The 26,133-nt window shown below is 37.6% G+C and overlaps 1 pseudogene; it reads left to right on the top strand.

Annotated features, from left to right (window-relative positions):
- The first annotated feature begins 5,052 nt into the window (after positions 1-5,052).
- The window catches only part of LOC147885087 (uncharacterized), a 39,342-nt pseudogene continuing 18,261 nt past the window's right edge, over positions 5,053-26,133 (top strand).

Raw genomic sequence — 26,133 nt, 5'->3', positions numbered from 1 at the left:
AGGCACTGCATCTCAAAAAGGCAGTTTTGGGAACGACTCAACTGGAGTTTATAGCTTGCCTTCTACTGAGAGGATTTCTATTAATTGTCCCTTGGATTTGTGCAGGTCACCAAGGAGACTCTCTGTTTGCTTTGTGCCTCGTTAACAATCCAAAATTAAAACTATAATTGAAATAAAGGTATGATAGCTTTTCTTTCTCTGCTCAATAACCCATTTGTTGGTAAATTTTTGATAAGTTGATAAGCTTTTTTTTGGGGGGGGGGGGGTTTCTTCTTCACGTATGTTCAATGTAGTGTCATCTTTTCATATAGTATGTCAATGTCATAACTTTTTTATTCTTGATATTACATGACTATTAAATATCGACGTAGTGTCATATTTAGCCTTTCGACATAATACGTCGATCATCTGATTTGTAATGTAATATTTGAGTCAATTACTTGGGCCATGCATTTGCATGGTGCTTATCTTTCCGCATTGGATCGTATTACTTGATTATATGTGCGGTTAAGTAAGTAAGTCTGCATTTCGACATTTGGTTGTAATATTCAACCTTTGATGTCATTACAAGGACTCCTTCTTATTGTTTTGAAACTAGCTCGACACTTGGTCGTATCATTCAACTGTATGTGTCATTTCTCAACCTTAGAAGAGTAATAGAATTCAACACTTTGTCGTTTATTCGATTTTTGGTGTTGTTCCTTAGATATATAATTTATAAAATAAGTCGGCTTCGACACTAGGTCGTTCATTCGGCTTTCAATGTTGTCGTAGCTTATTTCGTAAAACAAATGTTTAAACTTCAACACATGGTCATTTATTTGGCTTTCAGTGTCATTGTAGGTTATCAGTGTTGTATGATATTTTTGGCTTCAACACTTGGTCGTTTATTCGACTTTTGATGTTGTTGTACTTAACATTATTAAATGTAATTGTCCAAGCTTTGACACTTAGTCATTTGATTTTGATGTTCGTGTCATTGTAGCTTGCATATGAAATGGTTGTTTGTGTTGTTTAGTTTAAAATACTTGTGATCTAGTATAATTAATAGACTAATGGGAAACCCATGCATTGTTGCAATTGGTAAAATAATAGCTTAGTTAGACTCCTTCAGCTATCACCGCCTTGCATTGAGATTCGGATTTGCATGTTGGTATTCTTCTACCAAGTTTCCATCCTCAATAAAGACTTGACATTAATTGTGAAGGCCCAAATTGTGAGCCAATTGTAAGGATTCTTATCGCTAGCAAGCAATCATAACTCAAAGGTATACAGTTTCTTCCACATTAAATATTTTGTGTAGAATGTAGGGGACTACACTTCTAGTGTAGAATCTAGTGTCTAACACACACTCAAATGGTAGGCCCATGTAAGCATGATGCAAATTTCATAAGAATGGAGTTCGTTGTGTTCTTTATTGTAATTAACTTTGTGTTCATTGATTATTTAAAATATGAATATATTTTAGATTCTCTCTCAATACTTGGTTTTTTCATGCATGTTTTGCCAGAAATCCTTTTGTGAAAAGATGCAAGCAGAGAAAAGGAAAAATTGGCTCAAAGTCATTAGGTGGCATCTTTGTATAGGGATAAGTAAGATGAGCAAGGAGCAAATAACAGACATAACTAGCAATGCAATACGGATAGAGTGTTTCTACAATGAGATCATAGCCAACACAATGGGAGAGACGCTACCCAAGAGTGAAATGAATGAAGGTGAAGTACGTCACATGCTCGGGGGGGTCATTATGTATAAACCCCGTATACCACGTGCGTTCAAGGCATATTTCTAAAATCCCTTATCTGTAAATTTTTCATTAATAAAATGTACCCCTTTTCTATACAAATCTGTAAATTTTTTCCAAAACTATTTTAAATAGTCCCTTATGTATATTTATTTTTGTAAATTTTAGAAATAAAAAATATCCTTCTGTTGAACTCACGTGATAGGGTTACATATGATGAGTGACCCCCCCGAGGTCACATGATCAATAGCATCATAGGAAATATGAAGAAATGTGCAGAAGACTTGCGAGATGACTTGCCTCCTAATATTGACATGGAGAAATTAGGTTTTTGGGATTTGAAGTGGAAAGAGGAGAAGGGTAAAGCAAGAGGGCAAAAGACATAGATTCACATTTCACTATTTCAAAGAGAGTACGATATGAGCAATTAAAACATTCATGTGATCCATCTTCTGAGGCATGGTTAGCTATTGAGGGTAGTCGCGGGGATGCTTCTTACAAAGCACATTCATTTAGGAATGGTGATTGTTCAATTGTGTTAGGTATCCCCCATGAGGCTATAGAGGAGGGTGAGAATCTTGGTGCTGGCTCATTTGGAGTATGCTTTAAAGTCACTTTTAATGGCATCTCTTTCTTTCCTCGAAGTATTACTTATGCAGTGAAGCGCTACAAAGGAAACATGTCTCACACCTTAAAGTCATTTGACAAAGAGTATGGAATGCAAATATTACATCCAGGGATTGTCAGATGCATAGGATTTACTAGAAGCTTACCTTGGATCAACATTTTTCCATACTTCAATGGAGGGAGTATTGGAGACATGATGATGCAGCTACCCTTTGAGAAAGGGACTTTCAGAAAGCAAGTGTTATGCTTGAAAGGCAATGGAGTCACTAGGAGAGAACCAGATCCAATACTAATTTAAATTTAAACTCACAAGTCATGCACAAATTGGCAATCTAAATTTTGTAGGTCATGCACACACAGGTGGAGGGGGGTTTATAATTAAGGTTCTCATTTCATTTTGAAGTACATCGGTCTCCTATCATGGCATCTTTTTTCAGGATTCAAGTGATTGACTATGATAATAAGGAGGAATTAGGTGTTGTTAGGGTGACAAGAGACACAGGTCATCCCACATTCTCTCATGTTCGTGAACAAATTGAAGGTGATGAGCTTCTATTGGAAACTTTTGAGTTTGTTGAGGATGAATATACAATAACCAAACAGCAAGAGGAACGATGGACAATCAATGATCAACTCTTAGTGCACATCAAGAGAAGTCTATGCCGCATAGAGGAAACTCCTTATCCATGTAAAAGACATTGCACTCAACTAGCTGATGACATAAATCTTGATGCCCAAGTGCACATGTCTTCAAAGCTTTCTAGTAGATTACTAAGCCCAAATATTCTTGAACTTTGGCAACGTGAATGCGATAGAGTTAGATCAAAGCTAAAGGAAATGGTAGTGTCAAGGGATGATAAGTTTGAGTTGCATTCTGAGGACTTCAATGGGGTGCCCCATGTGCGAATTCGGTGTCATGAGTGTAATGAACTTTATGGTAAAGGATTGATAGAAGGCAAGCATGTAGCATACAATTGCTTCTCTAACTTCATGAGATTTCGCATATTAGAAAGCAAAAAGCATGAGCTCAAGTATATGGTTGCTCGAGGACTACGAAAAGAAGATATGCCCAAAGTAGTGCATCAACCGACAAAGGATGACAAAAGACAGATAGAAGATGCGATAGAGAAGATGAAATCTTTTATGTCCACAAATGAAGGTATTATTTGTTCCTTTATTCCTCAATTAGTATTTGCCATCTTCTTACATTAAGTCTCTTACTCATCTCCTATCATTTCAATAGGTTGGGATTTTGAGGTTGTTGAAGCTACAATACATGATTTTAAGGACAAAAGCTTGGTGAAGGTGCGACGCAAATATGATGATGCATGGTTGCATTTATGTCCTCCAAGATCAGATTTGTACACGGTTCTCAATGAACACACAAAGTCAAACTCTCATATCAAGTCACTCATGAGAAAAGATGAAAATCCAAAGGTAGCACTCACTGGCTTGCGAGGGCGTCCTCGAAAGGATAAGGAGCATGATCCAAAGCAAAGATCTCTTAGCAACTTTTTGGTTTCAACAAAAACTAGAAGCCCAAGTACGAGTGCTTTCTCTGTTGATTCAAGTTTTAATAGAGAAAATAAATCTTCTTTTCTAAATTTTGACTTGCTATGTTGGGGCCTTTGGAGCCATGAGGTCAAAGTAGGTAACAAGTATGTCAAGATAAAGCCTTTCTTAGATGATCAATGTGGTGGGAAGCATTGGTTTATAGAGCGTCATGTTAAGGCGATGTTAAATAATGGATGTACGGATATTCATGTGGATGGATGCTTTCGTCACATAAGTTGCATACGCATTTCACAAGATGGGCAACCATTTAAAGGCTTTACATGCCACCATTGCAAGGGGATAGTTAAACTTGCTGACTTTAGAATGAGATTGTATAGAGAAGAGAAGGTTGAGAACAAGAGAGGAGATAGGAGTACCGGTTGTGGAAGAAGCCTAGATTATCTTACAAAGAGTGAGCTTAGAAATGCAACTCTTTTTGCTAAAAGTCGAGTAAGAGACCTTTCTAAGCAACTATGGTGGACAAAGTCTCAGGTTGCCATTCTTTCAGTAAGAGTCCGCACTTTAAGAGAAGCTAGCATAGAGTCTCTCAATCAAAAGGATGTAAAACGATTTCGCAACAATATAATCAAAGCCCATAGATTGGAAAAGTTTGGTGGTAAAGTTGCCTTATGGGACTTTCTACAAGATGTTGCCACAAACATAATCAAGTCAAGTGCTGGACAAAGATATAGTGAGAACACAAGGGCAATATTTGAGGTTGCAAGGATGTGGGGAGGTCCAAGATTACATGACTTCTTGAGTTCCAACCTCAATGGGCCTTCTTTATCAACGACAAAGCGAGGGCAAAGACTTGCTACTCAGTTTGTACCTGGTATACATGGATATCTTTTTGATGCAATCACTGAAATTTATGAAAAAGAAAAAGAAAAGCATGGAATCATGTCAAGGATTCCCTTCATCATAGTGGAAGATGAAACTGCAATAAAGAAGCAGATAAGGTAACCTCCTTTTTCTCTAAATTATTTTCATAATCTAAATCTTGTTTTTGAATGCAAGAGGATTGCATATGATCTTACAGACTTGTGCTTATTATTGCTTGTAGGTGGAATCCAAAGGATGACATGCTTGTAGGTTTTGATGGATATAAAGTAGATGATCATGAGTGCATGACCACATGCATGATCAAAGTGGGAGAAGGACAAAAAGGATATGATCAGATTATTGATGCATTTCAAAATTGTGTCATTGGTGGACGTGCAAGAGTTTTTCTTGCCAATCCATTGCATGATGCACTCCCACGCTTGGTTCTTGCACTTCATTGCACTTGCGGCCGATTTGATGCAAGTTTTGTCCGCAAGCAATGGGATGCTATTTTAAACTTATGGAATGAGAAGCTAAAGACCATGATTGGTCCAATTATTAGACATGCATCTGATGGCGATAGTCGGTGAAGAACATTGATGATCTCCGATTATCTAAATAAAAGAGGTAGTAGATTTGGGATAAAATGGGATGGATGGCCTCTCTCAGCAAAAGTTTTAGAAAATCAAGTTTTTGGGCTACATGATCAAGATTTTGTACATAATGGAAAAAAGTTAGTCAATGTTCTTGACAAGCCTAAGCGTCAATTGGCTATTGGCAATGTTTGGATCACCTTAAATCATGTCATTATTGTGTATGATGCTTTTTCTATCGACAAGCATATGCTAAGGGAGGGAGACATTAGGCGAGATGACCGCCAAAATTGGGCTGGAGCTCAAAGAATATGCAGTAGACAAGTGCAATGGTGCTTGGGAGAATTGGCAAACAATGGAATTCATAGAAAAGAGAGGAGCATGCTAGGAACACAAGCTTATCTTGAAATTGCTGGAGACTACATCGACATCGTCTTATCTCCACATTTGAATCTTGTGGATCGAGTCTATCTTGCAGGCAAAGTCTCTTTTTTCTTTCAAATTTGGAGGTCTTGGATTGTTCATCATGCCAACTATACGTTGAATAGAAACTTCATAACTAAGGAAGCTTTCTTAGATGTGCAACTCTCATGCCATTTTGTGGTCCTACTGATCAAGTACTTTAGAGAATTTTGTCCAGTCCTAAGGTGTCCTTTACATCTTATAGGTTCAGATGCAGTTGAAATCTTCTTTAGCAAGATTGGAAGCATGGTGGGACAAGAACGCGCTTATGACTTGATGAATATGCTACAGAGTGCAGGTAGTATGAATAGGCTTGCACACTTTGAATGCAAAGAGGATAGTCCTCTATTTACAAGGGCACATAAGAAGCAAGAACATGTCTGGAGAGAATTGAATGTACCTGTCATATACCCGTATAACTCCGTAGGACTAGGAGGGTGCCCTAAAAGATTATATAAGTCCTTCCAAATCGATTCCCACAGATTAGGTGAGCTAGAAGCACTTCCTGGCCACATGTTGAACTGGAAAATAGGAAACAAATCTATTACTTTGGGAGCTGAGAAGAAAGGGGAAGAAAAAAGAGGCTCTATCAGAGCGTGTCTATAGACCCGTCTAACAGAGCGTTTAACAATTCAAGTAAAAGCATGTCTAACAGTCTGTCTAACAGTGCATTTAAAAGCGCATCTAACAGTCCGTCTAACAATCCGTCTAATAGTGCGTTTAAAAGCGCGTCTAACAGTGCATTTGAAAGTCCGTTTAATAGGGCGTCTATGTGAGCGTCTACAGACACGTCTGTGTGTGTCTGCAACAAGCCAGACGCGCGAATAGACGTGCCTATAGATGCGCTTTTAGACACGCCCTGAGACGTGCCTATAGACACGCCCTGAGACGTGCCTATAGACACGCTCCGATAGGCAAGAATACTAAAAAGTCGAAAAGGATGTTGTGCCCGACAAAAGAACGTGTCGCTCATACCTAGATCCTACGTTTCGTGGATGCGAGAAAGCACAAAACTGGAAAGAGCAAGCAAGAACAACTTCAAAAGGACTTACTTGGAAAAAGGTATGGAAGGATCTTTCTTTTCCAAACTTGTTTCTTCTCCTTGTTTGTACTCCTCCTCTCCTTTAGGTTTGGAAGCAAGTGTAGGTACGGTCCCTTTCTCTTGAGTGAAAGCTTGGAACTGTGTATGGGAGGCTCTCTCTTAAGCTTCGAATCTATGGAACTGCTAATAAAGAAGGAAGGAAGCCGCTCGCAAAGTTTAAGTAATGAAAAGAAAAGCAAAGCGAGCAGTGTGCCGAAAAGCAGGTTTAAAAGCCGCGTCTATAGTCGTGTCTATTAGCGTGTCTATAGTCACGTCTGAATACACAGAATAGATGCGTCTATAGTCGCGTCTATTAGCGCATCTACAGGCATGTTTAAATACACAAAGTAGACGCGCCGATAGATGCGATGTTAGACGCGACTATAGACACGGCGATAGACGTAACACAGAGTTTAAATTAAGCATTTGAAGAAGAGCAAATTTGGTGGGTTGTTTGTTTGTAGGATGTCTCCATCTTCAACAAGTAGCTCCAGTGAGGATGAATCCCTCCGTATCCACCATCGGGAAATGTGGTTGGAGCAAAAAATCAAATGTCTGTGTGATCGATGTCAAGGAAACATGTATCGTGCACGTAGGATTACGCTCAATCATATCTCAAAGTATGGAGAATGGGATGTGACCGTAAACAGGGTAAGGGTTTGTAAGTTAAGGTTGATTGAGATACCTATGGGTGTTCATATGTTTGAGTTATGATCCAGTTTTAATTTGATACAGGATGCAGTGCCACACCTGCACATGTTACCCTATGCCCGTCGTGAGGAGACAAAGTGTCGGCGATATGAGGTGGGATCTTCAGGAGGGACCGTTACGGATGCATGGAGTGATGGTGATAGTAGCCCTCCGCCATTACCTCATGAAGCCATGGAGGAGGACGTGTTTGATGATATGGTGCAGGATTTATATGTCCATCAAGGGAGGGATAATAGCATGGAGCAGGATGATCTTTTTACCGCAGCATCGACTCCACTGTTTGAGGGGTGCACATTCTCTATTCTACGTGCCTCCCTTGAGTTACTAAACTTGCAAACCATCTATGGATGGAGCAATGCAAGTTTGAATGCATTACTCAAGTAAGCTTTAAAGTCGATTTTGCAAACATGGTGAATTATGCGCATGGGTCAATTACTCGAATGCTTTTCCTCATTTATGGTCTTCACGTGCAGGCTATTGTGTAAAATGCTTCCAAGGGAGAATAAATTACCGACCTCAAGAGATATGGCAAGGCAACATGTGACCTCTCTTGGAGGATTAGATTACAAGCGCATCCATGCATGTGTCAATGATTGCGTTTTGTTTCATGGACTACATAAGGATGCAAGAGAGTGTCCTACTTGTGGAGAGGCAAGATATAGAGCAGATCTCAAAACCTTTACAATTCGTACTCCCACTGGATGCATGAGGTGTTTGAAGGGAGCCTTTACAAAGAGCAAGAAAAGAGGTGTAGAGCAATTATATGGCTTGAAATCTCATGATTGGCACAAGATGCTCCAAGTAAGTATTTTATATGCATAATATCTTTTTCCTTTCAAATTTGTGAGTGAATAGCTATAAGCAACTAATCAACCACCTCCTCACGGGTTCAGTTCATACTACCTACTAGCATTTCACGTGGTGCATCAAAGGACATGAAAGATTGTATTTACAAGATGGGCGAGCTTGTGAGGTATGTGAGCTCAAAGGAAATAGATCCCACCACGCTTGAGAATGCTCGAGTTATGTCAGTGGAGGCGGTTTGTTTAGTGGAGGAGACATTTCCACGTTCTATTCTCACAAGCCAACTACATCTCATAGTACATTTGGTGGATGAGATTGCTATATGCGGTACTATACATGCACGATGGTTGTTCTTCCTCGAGTGCTTCATGAAGACGTTGAAGGGCTTCGTGAGACAAAATGCAAGACCCGAAGGTAGCATGGCCGAGGGTTGGTTGGTACAAGAGTCACTTGTATATATTTCTAAGTTTCTTGTTGATGTGGATAGCTCTCTCCACGACTATGGAGAGATGATGAAGACCTAAGGATGACCTCTATTGTGCCTCAAGGAAAAGGATGCAACAAAGTAATAGACACGGAGTTGCATAATAGTATCAACCTCTTTTGTGTGCTTAATAGTGATGTGATGAAAAGATGGGTGACAAGATACGAGGATGCAAAGGCAAGAAGACAAGAAGAAAGGGCCCTCTTTCGTACACACCACGGATCTCGTGGGCCATACCCTCAGCATCTAAGAGCACTTCCAAAGGATATTCATGTGGATTGGCTACTTGATGAAATGGAGAAAGCAGAGAAAGACGAGGGGATGCATATCACAATGGAAGCATGGGAGTATGCTAGGGGATGCATGAGCAAGGTTGGTATATAGAATGTTATGCATAAGTTAGGAGCTTTTTATAATTTAGATTGCTTATTTAATTGATTTTTTCTTGGTGTACTGCACTATGTTCAATGCTATATGGTGTGAGGGCAAGCATTTTTGAACACAACGGATTGATGATAAGAGAAACACACAAGATTGCGGCATCATTGCTAGCTTTGAGGGAGCCAATGGAGCCATGGATGATTATTGTGGCATAATCCAAGATATCATTATGCTTGACTTTCGACGCTTCTTTGTGTATGTTTTGGATGTAAAGTGGTTTAAGGACGTGGTGTAAAGAGGCCCTAATGCAACAATCAAACGCCATGCAAGTGGCTTTGTAACTATTGACTCCACAAAGTTTTGGCAAAGTAGGAAGGACACACTAGTACTACCGCAACAATGTGAACAGGTACTGTAAACACACATAAAAATACTCGCTTTTAAATATTTGATGCAAGAAAAGTAACATGATTGTATTTGTGTTTGAATTAGGTTGTCTATCAACCTCGGGGGGTTCACTATGTATAAACCCTCTATATCACGTGCGTTCAAGGCCTATATTTAAAGTCCCTTATCTGTAAAAAATTTCATTAATAAAATGTACCCCTTTTCTATACAAATCTGTAATTTTTTTTCAAAAATATTTTAAATAGTCCCTTATGTATATTTATTTCTGTAAATTTTAGAAATAAAAAAAATCCTTCTGTTGAACTCACGTGATAGGGTTACATATGATGAGTGACCCCCCCGAGCTATCAACCAATGGTGGATAATAATAGATGGTGGCATGTCATACCTATTATGCCACGTTCCAAAGTGATGTATAGTACATTTACTAATATGGAGCGTATGGAGGATGATCATGGCCATGGACGTGATGATGACCGTGATACAAGAGAGGAGGATGATCATGAGATAGGAGATATAGATATTGAGGCCGGCATTACCCATGAGGACGAGCCTACCATTGGAGATGTTGATTTCGATGAGCACATGAATGGCACAAGTAGTAGTGGGTTGAATGTATTTGTAGATCTAAACACTTGTTTGGATTTTGAAGTAGATAGTTTGGCAAGGGTTGATCTCATTGAGGATGAGATTGAACCGTAGCCTCACAATTAATATTGGCAAAACTATTTTACATATTGTCTCATTCTCCTCATTTCACTTAATTCTTGTATATGTGGTCTTGCAAAAAATTATGTGCTTTGGTAATCATGGGCAATGTTTGAAAAGCAATGATGTACACCAAAATCTCACTTTCTATATTCTCTGGAGCGCGTCTATTTATGCGTCTAAATGCGCGTCTGAGTCTCAGTGTAAACGTGCAAATAAACGCGCAAATACACGCGCAAATAGATGCGCTAATAAACGGGATGTTAGACGGGCCCGTATTTTCTCAGGTCAAACGCGCAAATAGACGCGGTGATTTATGCGCAAATAGACGAGCGTTTAGCTGCGCCTATAGACGCGCCCGTAATTTCTCTACTAAAGCAACGCCTATAGATGCGCCCACTATTTTGCGCGTCGACCAAGCGCATCTATAGTTGCTTTGTGTTGTTGTGAGGGTTCAACCTTTCAGATAGACCTTTTGGAGTAGAAGTCCAGCTTGGGTGGTATCAAAAGGCAAAAGGTTCAAGATGCTTCACATATGACCTTACAGACCTTGACATGATAAATATTGAGAGCGTAATTGCATTGGCAAACCTCACCTATGAGGGTAATAGCAATAAGTATACTTTATATGAGAATGATTGGAATGTATTCAATGACTTTGTAAAGGGGCATTAAATGCACTTGGTAGGGGATTCTTTGTAATCTTTCTAATATGATAAAAGCTTTATTACGATTATTACTATGCGCTGAGTTTAGTTTGATTTGTCTTGATGGATTTTTTAAATTATTTTTTTGCAGGATCTTGAATCACAGAAGTGGATGATTTGCAACTGCCTGGGTACTTTCTCGGGGGGGTCATTATGTATAAACCCCGTATACCACGTGCGTTCAAGGCATATTTCTAAAATCCCTTATCTGTAAATTTTTCATTAATAAAATGTACCCCTTTTCTATACAAATCTGTAAATTTTTTCCAAAACTATTTTAAATAGTCCCTTATGTATATTTATTTTTGTAAATTTTAGAAATAAAAAATATCCTTCTGTTGAACTCACGTGATAGGGTTACATATGATGAGTGACCCCCCCGAGGGTACTTTTGTTTATATGAATGCCACTAAGCAAGTTTGAAAATGCTATTTTGGCATCGGGTACAACAAGATGTTGTATGAATGTAGCCTCTATGGTTTTAATACCATGGTTTGATATAACTTAGTAGATGTTTGTATTTGGCAAGAAATAAATATTATATATCGTCATTGAATGCTTTGTAAAATTAGCTAATCTATCATCCCTTCTCCTAGCTGAAACACCCATACATATGGTTTTGTAAAAAATGGAAAGATATAAAGCATTTATAAAAGCTCCCAATATTTCATGTAGTATTTTTATAAAGGTTGTTTCTTGAGCTCTTTACGTGTTTCAAGTGACTTTGCACAATTCTTTGCTCTTGGTGTATGACACACATGATTTGTCTTGTTTGATATTTGTTCCTCTTAATTTTTGCACAATAGTCTTTATTCTTTGTTTCTCTTGCCTTATGGCATCATCAAGACACAAACTTATCTTAAACTTATGCATTGCCCATTATTGCAGTCGGTACCTCAATTTTTTGTGTGTAGATTCAAATAATGCAGGTGATGTAGAGATCTTGCATTCTAAATATCTCATCCTACCTAAAGGGACTCCAAAAGTAGTAGTGTATGACTCACATAAGGACTTTTAAAATTCCTCTAGGAAACTAAATATACGTACAGAAGGGGATTTATAAATTTTCCCAAAGTTTACAGAGGGGATACTAGGAAATACTACAAATAGGTTACATAGGGATTTAGAAAAGAACCCTTGAACGCACGTGATATAGACATATTACATTAAGTGACCCCCTTGAGCATGCAAAGTGGCATTCCCATCGAATAAGTACTTGATCAGATAACACACCTAGCAGCATGTTTTTTTACGGATGTGCATGACACTAAGGTAAAAATGGTATTTAATGCTCGATCGACCATGCAAAGCATATCTGATGGGCACAATACTTTTCCTACATCTTAACCTAGGTGGTATTGAAATGTTCTCAAAGAGGCACACCCATCCAATAAGTACTTGGTCAGATAACATGCCTAAGGGCATGTTTTTTTGCGGATGTGCATATCACTATGGGAAAAACGTTGTATAATGCATAATCGACCATGCAGAGCATATCCAATGGTGATAATACTTTGCACACATCTCAACCTAGTTGAAACGGAATTGCGTGCAAGTTGGAGCCCCCATCTGATAAGTACTTGTTTGATTAACACACTTAGGACCGTGTTTTTTCATGGTTGTGCATGACACTAAGGCAAAAATGGTATTTTATGCTTGATCGACAATGCAAAGCATATCCGATGGGCACAATACTTTGCACACAGCTTCAAATAGGTGGAATTTTCTTACATGCAAAGTGGCACTCCCATCCCATAAGTGCTTGATCGGATAACATACCTAGCAGCGTGTTTTTTTATGGATGTGCATGACACTAGAGCAAAAATAGTATTTATTTCTCGATCGATCATGCAAAGGATATCCGATGGGCACAACACTTTTCGTACACCTCAACCTAGGTGGTATTGAAATGTTCTCAAAGAGGCACATCCATCCGATAAGTACTTGGTCAGATAACACACCTACGGGTGTGCTTTTTTGCAAATGTGCATATCACTAGAGAAAAAATGGTGTATAAGGCATGATCGACCATGAAAATCATATCTGATGATGACAATACTTTGCACGCACCTCAACGTAGTTGAATTGGACTTGCATGCAAAGTGGAGCTCCCATCCGATAAGTACTTGTTTGAATAACACACCTAGGACCGTGTTTTTTCATGGTTGTGCATGACACTAAGGCAAAAACGGTGTTTTATGCTTGATCCACAATGCAAAGCATATCCGATGGGCACAATACTTTACACGCACCTTCAACTAGGTGGAATCGACTTACATGCAAAGTGGCATTCCCATCGCATAAGTACTTGATCGGATAACACACCTAGCAGCATGTTTTTTTAACGGATGTGCATGTGGTATTGAAATTTTGTCAAAGAGGCACACCCATCCGATAAGTAGTACTTGGTCAGATAACATACCTAAGGGCGTGTTTTTTTACAGATGTGCATATCACTATGGGAAGAATGTTGTATAATGCATAATCGACCATGCACGCATCTAAACCTAGTTGAAACGGACTTGCGTGAAAAGTGGAGCCCCCATCCAATAAGTACTTGTTTGATTAACACACTCAGGACCGTGTTTTTTCATGGTTGTGCATGACACTAAGGCAAAAACGGTGTTTTATGCTTGATCGACAATGCAAAGCATATCTGATGGGCACAATACTTTGCACACACCTTTAACTAGGTGGAATTGACTTACATGCAAAGTGGCACACCCATCCCATAAGTGCTTGATTGGATAACATACCTAGCAGGCTCGTGTTTTTTTACGGATGTGCATGACACTAGAGCAAAAATAGTATGTAATGCTCGATCGACCATGCAAAGGATAACTTGGCATGTCCATCTGATGAGTACTTGATCGGATAACTTCTCCCACCAATAAATTAAGTACTAATTAAAAATTTTAATAAATGAGTAGATTATTAAAAAGAGACTAATATTTATGTAATTGTTGCTACTGCAGCTTGCTTGCGAAGGACTCTCACAAAGGAGATGGCTATAGATTTTGTTCCAGGGATGGATGTTATTTTATGTAGCAAAAGAGAAGTAGTTGCATTTGCTACAATCCATGATAGTGATCCCAATTCAATTTGCCACTTTCGAAGACTTGGCGAAGATAAGGTGGTAGTTACTGTATCAAAGATTCTTCGCGCACATGTTGAGCTAAAGTATAAATGTGGAGATATGGAAACACTTGGAGATGTTATGCCCTACAATACATCCAAGAAATCATTTATAGCATGGGACAAAGATGAGACTTATGCAACAGACATTATCAAGAATACAAAGTGCACCACCTTGGATTTTGCTATAGGGGACATTTTACAAATGAGTTCTATTGCAAATAAGACTGTAGCAGAAGGTGAAGTATTGGGATTTGAACAAGTGGAGCAATGGTCATTTGCACAGATGAGGATTCTAAAAGTCACTGATGATGGTATAACATCCTTATGTGATCCCTACTATGAGGTAGGCAAGAATATGAGATGGAGCATGCAATTTTTAAACATGAGAAAGAGGCACGTGGTTTTCAATGATAAAGACAATGTATACTACAATATCAAAGGACCTAAAAAGAGTGCCCATGTGCCAGGCTCTATCACTTCAAATGTGGATGATTTCAATATACTCAATTATAGAAGTGATATCTTATCTGGAGTGGATGAGTTCATTGGTTCTGAGAAACAAAATGATTTTAGAAGCGAAGCCTTATCTGGTGTGGATGAATTCTTACACAGTGAGAAGGGCAAAGGTTTCAATAGTGATGTCTTGTTAAGTGTGAATGAGTTCATGCATATTAACAAACCTGGTGTCAATCAAGCTTGTGGATTTGTGAAAGCCATGCAAGATGTCCCAATGAGTGATGTTCTCTCAGGAGTGGAAGAGTTTCAAGGTTCTCAATACTCTCGTAGAATATTGAATTCATTGAATGGTCCTAAGAGTATGTTAAAAACGAGGATGAGATCAACAGAGGATTATTCAATATTTAACTTTGATTGTGATATGGACAAGGATGCAACGACCAATCATGGATGCTTGGTTACAAACAAATGTGAGGAGAAGAAGTGCATAAATATAGATAACAACGTGCATGAGGAACGAAAACGGTCATACATATGCATGAAGAGAAAGTGAATCCAGGCAGATCCACAAAAGCAACCAAAGAGGAAGAGAGTAATGAAGGAGGAGAACATGTTAAATGCATTGGGATATCTATGTTGCAAGCGAAGATGTATGCGCTTCATTGATCTTGCAGACATTAGGGAATGTAGAGGACACGTGTGGCAAAGAAGAGGAAGCGAAAGAAATGAATACCTTCTCACAAGTCTCTCTTGCTTTCTTCAGAATGGCAATAAAAGGCTAAGTTTAAGACAAAAGGTAAAACCTCTTGTAAATGGAAAAAGGATTTGCAATAAGGCATATCGCAGTATTATTGGATTATCCCATGGTACATATTGGGATTTAGTCAACAAGGCAAAGGGCGGCAACAAATTTAGCATTTACGGTAATAGAGAAAGGTCGAAATCAAGAATCTCAACTGTCAGGGAAGTAGCAATTTTGCAAGACTTCATACATGAAAATGCTTTACCTCAACCCCATATATCTACCAAACTCCCTTACGGTGACCTGATCACTGAAATGCACCTTCCAATGGGCTTCACAAAGCTCGAAGTATTTGACTCTATTGCAAAAAAGCAAAGGAAAAGAGGGGATGCCGTAGCTTCTTCTCATACTTTGTATACTCTTTGGAAGAAGAACTTTGGATATGTTAAAATTCCAAGGAGGTAAAAAATGTCAAAGTGCAATGTCTGTGATGATTTAAAGCGAGCGATTGAGAGTGCAACATGTCCAAATCAAAGGGAATTATACAAAAAAAACCAAAAATCTCATCATGACCTTATTCGACATTCCAGACAAAAATATGCATTTTGGAAGGAGCAAGCTATTTCGCATCCCGATGACTACATGTGCCTTATTGTAGATGGCATGGATCAGAATACAACAACATTGCCTCGTTTTGTTGCCACTCCACCTAAATTACAAGGAAAGCACTTTCTAAAGACACATCTATGTGGAGTGTTAGTGCATGGAATTAAGTTCTTTGCAGATATATGGATTGATTCCTTGCATCTACATGATAGCAATCAAGTTGTAACATCTATTATGAAGGCAATTCACAATGTACATGCAGAAAAAGGTCACCTACCACCAACTTTGAGAATACAAGCTGATAATTGCTGGCGAGAAAATAAGAATGTACTCATGTTTGCATTCTGCTCCATGCTAGTTGCTCATCGAATCTTCAATGAGGTCGAATGTGGATTTTTGTATGTTGGGCATACACATGAGGATATCGATCAGGTTTTTAGCACAGTCTCAAGGGAGCTTAAATGCAAGGATGTGAAGACAATAGATGACTTGGTAAGAAGATGTGGCAGGCAAGTTGGTGGTCGTAAAGAAAGTATAGGATGTGAGAGGCTCGAAAGAATGTATGATTGGAAGAGCTTCATTCTACCTTTCATACAAATGGGTGGTGATGCATTGACAGGTCATACCAATCCACACTACTTTCGTTTTTTTTTTAAAGATGAAAAACCCGTAATGCAATGGCAACAGTATTCTCATGATATAAAATGGGAACCTGAAGAACCTTACAGTCTCTTAACTTCAATTCCCAGCAAGGAAAGGTATCCAACATGGGCTCCTATACAAGAATTCAATGAGAGGTCTAACTGTGAAATAGAAGGATTAAAAGCATTTATTACATACAAAGAGGAAATGCTCCGGAGATATCCTAATTTGAAGCCTACTTGGAGAGAACACACTACGACTATAATTAACAAGACACGAAATTTAATAAAGTACCTTGAGAGAATGCGAGGCTCAAAGGATGTCAAGGAAGAATGCAATATGTTTTGGCCAAATGTTCATAACGATTTGCACCCAGCTCCAGTCTTTGAAAATGAATTTGTATCATTACTCCCACATCCATATTGTGGACGGAAGAAGAGAGAGTTTATGCCACAAGTAGATATAGAGGTCGATTGTTTTGTTGTGGTTCGGCCATCGGATGATGAATATGAAAATGTGGAGTTTTGGGTTGCAAAAGTAGTTGATGTGCAAAGAGATGACCAAGGGAGAGCTACAACATTTACAGCGGTATGGTATGAGCCAAAGGGCAGGAAGGAGAATATGGATAACAACACATCGTATACTAATTGTATAATGAAGGAGTGGGTCCCAAATGATGAAGCGGTCTCTCAAGTTTCGACGGAGACAATCATAGTGTCTTGGCATTCAAGGGCAAAGAAATCAAATAAGCACATGGGATATGAGGTAGAAGGAAAAATAAAAATACCACAGCAAACTATTTTGCATATACACGAATTTTTAAGGATGCTCGCCATGGAGGAAGTAGAAGGAGATAGTGCAAATGAAGAATGTCCATGATTAAAGCTTTGTATTGAAGTCCATTGAAGGATTTTATTTGGGTACTAGGCAAGAAGCCAATCCAAGACAATTATAATCAGAGTCATCACCTCCTATGTCAAATGAGAGTCAAAATATGCACTGGATGTCACCCAAGGGTCAAGGCTTACCAAGACAATAGGAAGTTAATGCAGATGGCACCTGGCAAGGGACTATCACATTGAGCAATAAGGCAATGGGCAGTCAATGCACCCAAGGGGCAAGATAACTTGTGGGAGTTAATGCAGATGGCACCTGTATTTTGCACTGGCAAGGGTCAAGGCTTGGCAAGACAATAGGGAGTTAATGCAGATGGCACCTGGCAAGGGACTATCGCATTGAGCAATAAGACAATGGGGAGTCAATGCACCCAAGGGGCAAGGCTTGGCAAGACAAGTGGGAGTCAAATTATGCAGATGGCACCTGGCAAGGGACTATCATGACATTGAGCAATAAGACAATGGGGAGTCAAATTATGTAGATGGCACAAATTGAGGCTCTTTAAGAGCAACAATTTAAATTGTAAACATATGTTCAATCTATATCATTTTGGATATAAAGACTCTAGCTGAGAGCAACGTCTCTCAATGTAATCATTATATAATAATAGCTATAATTGCTATTATATCTCTTTGGTTCAATACAAAACTTGGGTCTTATGGCATCATGTCTTTTTTCTATTTATTAAAAGTTTTAAAAATTTTGTGCATATTGCAAGTGACAATGTTATTTTCATGAAATATTTAAGTCTCCTTTCATGGATTTATAAATTTATCACGTCAAGGAAAAACATCAAGGAAAAAAATTAAAAATAATTAAATTAACAAATAACTTAGATATAGCTAGAATTTCTAATATAGAATTATTTCAAATTCTTGCATGTTGGTGCAAAACTATAGATTGAAAAAACAATATTTTTATGTGAATATGATAGTGCCACAAAGTGAACTTTTTATTTGGGAAGAATATTTTCAGAAAGTAAAATTTTGATTTGGGAAGGATATTTTCACAAAGTAAAGTTTTCATTTGGGAAGGATTTGGGCTTCATCCAAAAACAACACAAAAGTTCCAAAATTAATGAAATAGGCGTTAAATAGAACCAACTTAGACATAACAACACCGTATTAGGAAAAGTGGAAAAACCCCAAGTCCCACTTTTTTTGGCACTCACAATTTTGATCTCATCATAAGACAAAAATAAATTTGAAACAAACTTTTATCAAGATACGTGGCATGAATTTGTGAAAAGCACTACACTTATCAGTACATATTGAAGTTACTATGATCAATAGGTACAACCTATCACCAACAATCAATGGAAGGTTTGTCTTCAAATCCTTTATTAGTGCACTTAAATTTCAATTTTGTTATACTAAAATTCACTTATATTTACTTTTTATTTGTGAAAATTGCATTGTAGATATTGCTTGGATGCTTAAAGATTTGCCTTCAAATCCTTTATCACTGCATTCATTTCTTATTTTTTAATACTAAAATTCACTTATATAAATGCTTGTTTTTTGTTTTTATTTTGTATATTTGTGGGGATGCATTTAATGTTTTTTATTTGCAAGAAGAGGAGAATGTTCTTTGCTTTCAATGTTTTTTTTAATGCTCTTTCTTGCCTCTTGCTTTGCTTCATTCTCAGTGATCCAAATTATTATAATTGTTTAATTTTTATCATCACATTTAATATTTCTACAGAACTGTATTAGTAGACATCCATATCATTATATAATACACATGGAATAAATTTACATCATGAGTAAATGTCTCTCAATCTTTTAGATATTAAACATAATTAACAAAAAAAACCTCATGAGTCAATTCATATTGTTTTTTATAAGAAATTTGGACTACATTACAACATCATCTACATGGTTCACAATGAGTCTATAGACTTTTGTAGTGCAACCTGTAAAGGCTATGATGCTCTAGAGTTAGAATGAACCTATCCTTCCTTACAGGCTATGATGCTTTTGGAGCAGACTCCATCTCTTCTTCCTCTACAAGTTGGGATTCTTTTGGTGTTGATGCTTTAGGCGTAGATTGTATCTCCAACTCTGCTAGAAGTTGTGATGCTTTTGGAGACTCAATTCTCTAGTGTGTTTCTTTGGGTTAGACTTAATCTCGACTACTTCAATTGCATGTTGTTTCTTGATTGTAGCAATTACATCTTGAATGGTCTCAGCCATAAATTCCTGTAGAACGATCTCTATATATTTCTCCATTGAGAGATGTGACTTCCGTTCAAAATTTTCGTTGAGGACTACCATGCAGCTGTAGCCCACTCTCCACCCACAGTTGTGCCTATCCTTTTGTTTCACTAATATACATTTTTTGAAATCTTTTGTGTCTACTAACTTACCTGGGTGCTACTTGATTTCTCCAATAGCAGACACCAACTTATGTGCCGACCTACCCATCAAACATATAAAAGGACTGAGCCTATGTATTGGATAACTTTTGACGATACATAACATGGAAGTGACAACATATTAAGAGAATGCTCACAATAACATTGAGCCATGAAAGCCTTCAATTGAATTGATAAGCCAACATTTTTCATCGTCAAGATCCCAAACCACCAAACTCCAATGTAAGCTGCATGATTAATTAAGAATAATTATTATTTGACACAATCTTATTAATGAAAGAGTAAAAATAAATTTTTAATGCTAGTTATGCCTCATAATATGCCATAAATATGACTCGCACACCATCCAAATCTAGAGGTTGCAACCAAGCACAAACATTAGCTACACAAGAAAGAAGAGAATCTAGAATATATACACGATTTTGTACTGATCTTGGAAACTTTGATATAACCTCACCACCCTATGTTCTCATTTCTCAAATTGGCCCAAGGTCGATTTCTAGTGTGTGTGTAGGGGATTTTGCATGTATTTGTGTGTTTGTTCAATGTCCAAGGACCTGTTTGTGGGGTATGTCTATGTGTGTGAGTGATCACTAATCTCCATGAAGTACAAATCGACCTAAGGTCCATTTGGAGACTCAAAAACTTTTTGAATGTGTTTGTGTGTGTGTGAGTGAACTCCAAGGTCAATTTGCAAAGCATGACCATTGTGTCAACATCAAGTTCCAAATTGACCTTGGGCCATTTTGTAAAGTCTATACATTGTGTTTAACACCCTATGCAACCATCATTTCTCAAATCAATCTAAGGTGAATTTTTAGGGGGGTGTCTTACCACGTGTTTATGTGTTTGTGTAATGTCCAAGAACGTGTGTGTAACATAGACACACACATAGATAGGGATTGCAAATTGACCTTGGGTTGATTTCAAATCTGCAAGGATGTGTCAATGCACTGCTCAAATCGACCCAAGGTTGATTTGCAATACATCTTAGAATGTGTGTGTGTGTGTGTGTGTGTGTGTGTGAGAGAGAGAGAGAGAGAGAGAGAGAGAGAGAGAGAAAGAGAGAGAGAGAGATGTGTGTGTGAGTGATCATCAAATTGACCTTAGGTTGATTTGTAAAGCCTAGCTATTTTGTTCACCACCCCATGTTGTCATTTCTCAAATTGGCCCAAGGTCAATTCCTAGTGTGTGTGCAGGGGTTTTAGAGTGTCTTTGTGTGTCTACTCAATGTCCAAGAACCTATTTGTGTGGCATGCCTGTGTGTATGAGTGATCACTCATCTCCATGAAGTACAAATCGACCTAAGATCCATTTGGAAACTCAAAAACTTTTTCAATGTGTTTGTGTGTGTGTGAATGAACACCAAGGTCAATTTGCAAAGCATGATCATTGTGTCAACATCCTACTTCTCCAGTTCCAAAATCGACCTTGGGTCATTTTGTAAAGTCTAGAAATTGTGTTTAACACCCTATGCAACCATCATTTCTCAAATCAATCCAAGGTTAATTTGCAGTGTGTGGGGGGGTGTCTTATTACGTGTTTATGTGTTTGTGTAATGTCCAAGAACGTGTGTGTAACATAGACACACATAGATAGGGTTGCAAATCGACCTTGGGTCCATTTCAAGTCTGCAAGGATGTGGTAATGCACTACTCAAATCAACCCAAGGTCGATTTGCAATACATCTTAGAATGGCACACAGCCAGAGAACAACCCCCAATACCCCGACATAAACACACACATGCCATGGATTGTAAACCAATCCAAGGATTATTTGAAAACTCTTAACATGTTTTAGTGAGTAATGAGGGATCCCTCCCCCCCTTCGAACATGAGCCCGAGAGAGACAGAGATAGATAGATAGATAGATAAATAGAGAGAGAGAGAGAGATCTTTAAAAAGTAACAATTATATGAATTTGCATATTGTCAATTATAGGCATGGCACAATATGAGCCAATGCAAAGTTGTTCTACTAAAGGATGGATTAAACGTAGCAAAAGGGACAATTATATCAGTTGATCCAAATGGTTCTTACCACTTCCAACCATTAGGGAATGGGGTGATATCAATTTCTATTGATGTCTGCTGTACAACTTATGATGTTGAGCTTCCATACCCTAACATGGGTGAATCTTATGTCAAAGAGGCACTTGGTAGTATTGTGAATTGGCATTCTAATACAATACAACCCTTATCAGAGGTAACCTTGGGCACTAGCACACATACACCAAATCTTGTGACACAACCTTCAGGTTTGTGGGCATGCACATGCTCTCATTATAAAGGATTGGATTATGTATAAATTGTTTCTTATCACAAAGTGGTTAGCTTCAATGAATGATGTTTTTATCATTTTTCTTGTTTAAGGGCCTATGCAAGGATAGGCTTGTAACATGATACTATAGGAAGGACAAATGAAAAGTAGAGATGATTGGGTGGGGAGAAAAGTATTCTTATGGTCACAACATTTGGAAACAAACTTAGGGGAGGCTCACATACTTCTTGTGCATCCATACCAAGCAATTGACTCTAAAGAGTTAGGGAATGATCACTTGGGGATAGCCACTTATCAAGCGATTATGCAAGATGGTGCTTCTATAGAGAATGGTCTTCATAGTGAAGTTGCTAAAATGGCCAATTGAACAATGTACATTCGAGGATGGGAGTAGGTTGTTGCTAAGAGAAACTTATGAAAATGAGGGCAATATTGCATAATTTTTCCTTTCTATTGATGACTTACATGGGGCAAACATCAAACATCTCAAAAAGAAACGTCCATATAATATGATAAATAGGAAAAAGAAGGAAAATAATGAAAGTGAAACATGGTTGGCCATGAATACTACCCCTAGGGCTATCCAAAGGGTTTCAACTACTGATTGTTGTAAAGGACATTGTTGTCAAGTTGCTAATTGAGAAATCGTTTTGAATGTCCAACAAGAATACTAGGGTCAATGTGTTGCTAATCGCATGAATCACATTTACAACAACCTACAAACATCCAAGAGGGTTGAGGGCCATACAAGTGGATTGAAATTCTTCATAGGAAACATGAATTTTTGTTACAAGGCCTGGTACACAATATAAGGAATTCCAAAGAAAACCTTCTATAGGTATAAGAATCAATATGATCTTGGAGTGCAAAATGCTATGCATGGAAATAAGGAGAAAATATGAAATAGAATGAGGCATGTGGAGGTTTAAAAAGCTGTAATTCAATTGTTTGTTCAGTATAATGCAGATAAAATGCCCCATAAAAGTCGTACAATGATGACAGGGGAATGTGAGACACAAATGGTCATCCCGTTTATATACAAGAAAGACGTGGATATTTGGCAAGAAGTCAACAAAAAAATGGATAGGCTAAAGTACAAGACCTTGTCAAGGTCAACATTCAGTAGATTATGGAGAACTTTATTCAAACAAGTTAGTTTATAAAAGACAAGCACATTCTCCAAGTGCGAGACTTGCTCTGTGAACTTAAATGAAGCTAGAAAGAACAAAGATAGAAAGTGAGAGGGAATGGTTGTTACTAAAGAGATGAGGAAACAATTTGCAGCAAATGTCTTGCAGAAGCCTATACTATGCATGGAGGTTTTCTTCAGAGTTGGACCCAAAGCAGAATCTTTGCATCATTCATGACAAGATGGATCAAACGAAGACTTACATACGAAGGCTACAACCTATACCAAAATCATTGAATCATATCATGTAACTTCCTGTAACCTTAACCAAGATCCTCACTCATGCACATGGGCAATTGACATATGGAAACTTATCTTTACAGTATTGGAAGAATGACCCTAATTTCACTATTGGTTCATTGTCACTATGTTTACAAAACCTTGAGAGGCTAGACAAGCACATGTATGCTGATCTTTCAAAGAAGCACTATAGCAAAAGTCAAGATTTATTCTCTACATTGATGTCTAGAGATGCATTAGACTGTCACATGCATGAAGATGTACTTTCAATAGGAGAACTAAATAAATATGACGTTCAGGCTACAATAAGTTCAAGGATAACTTCGTCCAGTAAAGGGTACAAGCTAAATCCACGAGTACTACTCTTACAGAGGTAGACAACACTGGTTTTGAAAATAAAAATTGATACATGTTTGCATTTTTATCCCTACTTGTTACACGTGGAGTCTTTCAAATGATCCAACTAGGGTTCTTGATGGTGGGACATACACATGAGTACATCGATGCATTGTTTAGTAGATGCTTAGAGAAACTAAGAACGAGTTGTACTTTCACATATCAGGAATTCCCAATGCTATTCCTATAAGAACATACTTGAATGATAAAGATGTTATAATTTAGGGAATCAAGAAGCATGTGGAATATTGGAGATCTCATGTTGGTAACAACATAGGTGGGGATTCATACTCAAAGTGGATAGCACCTATCATTCATTATTGGGAGATATTGATTTCTTGCATGGAGAAGACCACTATACAGCATGAGAAACTTAGTCATGACTTTTTGCCAAAGAGTCAATGGAAAGATAGCTTGGTTAATGATGGAGTGGACATAGAAGATGCTAAGACTATGGGCTTGGAAGACCTAGAGGACCATTATTGTGGCCCTGCATCTAATAAACCAAGAGAAGGCTAGGTGTTGCATTGTTAGATGTGGACACAAATGCATCCACTAATCATATGAAGGTATTTGTGTAGTATTGGAGTCCTATCCATAGAGGAAGATGTAGTGATACAGTATGAAATGCTAATTGCTAGAACAAAGAGTGGCGATACATGAAGGATGAGGACCATTGGGAGCATGTGCATTCGATAGTATGGAGTTGGAGCACAACAAAAGTTCCAAATAAAAGAAGGTCAAAATACCACAGAATATTGCAATCTTGAAAGCACAAGAGAACCTTCAAATGCCTATGAACAATAGTGGGAAGGACGTTTTGTCTGTTGATGATTTCTTGGATGATTTAATTTAGTGAAAGATCAAGTCAATTTGAGCAAAGACTAGTGTATGCAAAGACAAATTGTAAAGATTGGATGATCTTCTCTCATGAACGTTAATTATACTCAGCCTTTGCAATCTGCTTTTTTCTAGTTGGTCTTATTTTATGAAGCAATTTTTAAATTTACCCTCATTTTTATACTAGTTTGTTTAAACTCAATCTTGTTTTATGAACTTTAACTAGAATCAATATTTATATTCTATTTTTCTATAGTCATTCATTCAAACTTAGTCTTGTTTTATATCAAGGGAATTTTTGAGTAGAAATTTTATTGATTAAAAAATATTATCAATTATGTTAATTAATAATAAGTAACTTAATTAATAGTAATTATTATTAATTATCTTGATTAGCAAAGTCAATATATAGCAACTTGTAGTGAATTATGTTAACAAAGTTCCTTAGAGCTTTAAAAAGCTAGGACTCATTGTAATCATCACATGGCAATAATTACATGCATTTATAATGTTTTGTAATGGAAGGGGCCTATCATATATACATTGAACATACATCACATCATAAACATGGAAACAAATCACAAAAGGATATACAATAGCGAGTAGCATGCAAACCAAATCGACCTTAGTTCATATGTTGGACACGAAACCCTTTAGTCAAATTCAATTATAAATATTCCACCTCGGGGGGGTCACTCATCATATATAACCCTATCATGTGAGTTCAACAAAAGGATATTTTTTATTTCTAAATACAGAAATAAATATACATAAGGGACTATTTAAAATAGTTTTGGAAAAAATTTACAGATTTGTATAGAAAAGGGGTACATTTTATTAATGAAAAATTTACACAAATAAGGGATTTTAGAAATATGCCTTGAACGCACGTGGTATAGAGGGTTTATACATAGTGACCCCCCTGAGTATTCCACAATATCATGCCACTAACATAAAAGAAACAAAACTTGAGAGTTTTAAGCAAGCTCCATTAAACAAGAAAGAGCTCATTTTCTCCCTTCAAAACCAATTTGGAGAGTTCCAATTTCATTGGATTTTCCCACTTTTCCTAATACAGTCTTTAACCATGAAGTAATTTAGATTGAATCATATAGTGATCTACAAAGGAACTAAAGGTGATTATTAGCTTAAAAGCAAACCTGAAATGGAAAAACATTTCTAGCTTCAAAAACAACATGAAAATTGAGATCCGACATCAATGTTGAAACTTGTTAGATAGCCCA

Source organism: Dipteris shenzhenensis, chromosome 26, assembly GCF_047967505.1.
Source record: "Dipteris shenzhenensis isolate YYH24624 ecotype China chromosome 26, Dip_SZ_1.0, whole genome shotgun sequence".
Classification (NCBI taxonomy): Eukaryota; Viridiplantae; Streptophyta; class Polypodiopsida; order Gleicheniales; family Dipteridaceae; genus Dipteris; species Dipteris shenzhenensis.
Note: the sequence above shows the minus strand (reverse complement) of the source record. Positions and strands in the feature narration are given on the sequence as shown.